Here is a 2,960-nt window from a genome sequence, read left to right as displayed (position 1 = left end):
ATGCGAGGAATAATAATACTCAAGTATGCTTTTGAGTACTTGATGTATATAAATTATTTAACCTAGGCATCCATTAATGCATTAGGTCTGTCTAACCCTTCAATACGTCTTCTGTAAAACCTATGGAATTTATTCCCGCGGTGGTTTCCAATAGAAAACCATTTAATACCGATCAGTCCTGAATGAGGAAGTGCAAAGCTAAACACTTTTAGTTTTCGTGTAGAAAGTGTATTGAGTGGTTCTGTTTTAAGTGTTACCCAGTTCTCACACACACACACACACACACACACACTCTCACACACACACTCGTGTCTCCATCAGCGCTGCGGTAGAGGCGCGTTCACTGCAGCTCTGTGGAGCACGCTAGAGAGAGGGACGCGCTGCTGCGGCTCGGTGGTTCATGATCAAGGTAAGGCGAGATATAATGCTTTCTTCTGCTTTAGGAACTAAATGTACCTTCACTTTTAATCCCGGATGTACCGTTATAAGAGAAAACGCGTCGCGGTGTGTTGACGCATCCTTGAAGAGAATGTGCTCAGTGTGTTTAATCATGACGGTCTGGATGCGTTCACGTGTGCTTTGAAAACCGATCGAGGGATCTGGATTCTTGAAGAGTGAAGGATGTAATATCTCCCAGCTCTCAAACCTCCTGTATAGCCTACAGGAGGACGCGTTTTCGTTGCGTTCCATTCGCGGTGCGTCATACTGGCGTCTTTCACCGCTGCGTTTTAAGATGGTGTGTTAAGAAGTACAACTTTGAACATCGAAGCGTTTTAGTTTTAGATGATTTTAAACACCCGCACGCGTTCTGTGTGCGCGGCAGCGGCTCGCGACGCAGATCTGTCGCCGCCTAAACGGACGCGTCATCATCTTGTTTCTCACTGTGTCTGATGTCACATCAGTGTTTAAGTGTTCGCTGCCGCGGCGGGTGAAGCAGAGAGAGCGCCTGAGCGCGCGGCGCCAAAGCTTCTGTTCAAATGTTACAGTGTAGCACAAATGATTCTTGAAGTGTTGAGGTTTGGCGCGATCGAATCATTCTTTCTTGCTACATTGTTGCACTTGAGCGTCAGTCCTTTCCGGGTTGCGTTTAATCTCAGAATCAAAAGAAAACCCGCTTTTCTCAAATGTGCTTAATCGTTACATTGGCAAACAATTATTTTAACAAATCGTTTTAGTTTATTAGTCCCAGTTAACAAAATATGTTCTAAGAACGTTTTGTTAACATTTCCATAAAGTTATACAAACGTTATTTCAAAACGTCTTTTTTTATCTTGGTCATTTGAACGTTAAGGGGATATTCTGTTGTTATTTTGCAAACATTATGGGAATGTTAGCTACTTTTGAATGTTTTCTGAACATTCTGAAACAAGTAGCAACATTTACAAAAAAACAGGAAAAATAGTTACGTTTTGAGGACATTAACTTTGAACGAATGTTCTATTAACGTTACTGGAAGAACGTTTGTTCATAACCTTGCTAGAACATTCTGTGAACATTCTAGAAATGTTACTTTTGAATGTTCTCTGAACATTCTTCTGAAGTCAAGTCACCATTATTTATTTATCGCTTTTTACAATGACGATTGCGACACAAAAAAGCAGCTTCACAGTATTAAAAATGGAAATAGTGTGTCGAAATAGTGTTCCGTTCTCCTCTGGCCAGACGAAACCAGCAGTTTAATTCTAGGCTGCAACAAAGTCAGACTGTGCAGAGGACTCATCTGGTTCCTGTGGTCTGGTCCCGGTGGTCGTCTAGGTGACGAGTAGCAACTGAAACAAGCGGCAACATTTAAAAAACTTTAGATGAACATCCAGCCAATGTTTCAGGGGGGAAAATGTAGCAAAATGTTTTTGTGCTAATGTTTTGAACATTTTTTAACTTTAAACAAATGTTCTATTAATGTAGAGCGTTCTGAGAACATTCCCTGTTAACTAGGGCTTCGGGGTGGACATGTTTTTGAAAGGTTTTGTCAGAGGTTAATGTACAGTAAATTACACTAGTAATTTATCATACATTAGTTGATGCCTCAAGGTACATTTGCAGCTGTAGCAGCTTTAAACAGAGACCGTTCAATATTCAACAACATACTCTCTCACGTGCCACTATATATATATAGAGAGAGAGAGAGAGAGAGCTGAAGTACAGTAGAAACATGCCAGCAAATTCATACGGTCACAGCATGTGCATAACACTTTGCAACCTTACAGATCCAAATGTGACGGCTGGACCTTGACACTGATACTGCCGGAGACAGACAGACAGACAGACAGGGTCATCTGCAGACAGATAGTGAGCCGCATTTATGCAATCTGCCTGTTGCTCGTGGCATTTTTGAACCAGTTTCTTACAATCAGTGCTGCATGGAGGGAGTTTTTAAACTAGGCCTGGTACTGATGCACTTGTTTGTTGATGAACTGATCTACGTGTGACCTTTAGTTTGATCCGTGCACTCCATCCGATCACACTCCGACAGTGCGGGATCAGTACGAGAGCTGAAGGCGAGGATGTTGAGATTAGCGCTGGTTTGATGATCAGCAGGCCTTCTTGGGTCACACTGAGAGCAAATGGAGGAGCCGTGTGTTTACACACATGAATCTGTGGCATTCGCTGTTAAAACAGACACGGAATTAAACAAACCAGACTTAAATCTCGCATCTACACTGTGAAGATGGTGTTGCGATATGTGTTGATGGTCATGCATAGCTTTTCATTTACACAGAACCAAAGACTAAAATCTGAGCTTGAACCAGGGTTATTTTAGGTAATTAAGTAAAACTAAAACCATGAAATGTTAACTGAATTAAAATATATATTTAAAAAAACTTAAATAAAAACAAAACTAAAATAGTAATAATAATAATAATAATACTTGAATGAACACCAGGGTTATTTTAGTTAGTAATTAAAACTAAACCCATAACTGAAATGAAATAGAAATATATATATATATATATATATAT

At 40.3% G+C, this 2,960-nt stretch overlaps 1 protein-coding gene across 1 annotated transcript in view; it reads left to right on the top strand.

The window, feature by feature from the left end:
* Positions 1 to 287: 287 nt before the first annotated feature.
* The window catches only part of LOC107707954 (fatty acyl-CoA reductase 1-like), a 33,219-nt gene continuing 30,546 nt past the window's right edge, over positions 288 to 2,960 (top strand). Inside the window, exon 1 of the mRNA XM_016512076.1 lies at positions 288 to 409. The gene's annotated coding sequence lies outside the window, so the exon portion shown is untranslated. The remainder of the gene's footprint in view (positions 410 to 2,960) is intronic.

The sequence above is a fragment of the Sinocyclocheilus rhinocerous genome, unplaced genomic scaffold, assembly GCF_001515625.1.
Source record: "Sinocyclocheilus rhinocerous isolate Xijiao unplaced genomic scaffold, SAMN03320098_v1.1 scaffold475, whole genome shotgun sequence".
NCBI classification, from domain to species: Eukaryota; Metazoa; Chordata; class Actinopteri; order Cypriniformes; family Cyprinidae; genus Sinocyclocheilus; species Sinocyclocheilus rhinocerous.
The sequence above is the reverse complement of the archived record's forward strand: the minus strand, read 5'-3'. Positions and strand labels throughout refer to the sequence as shown.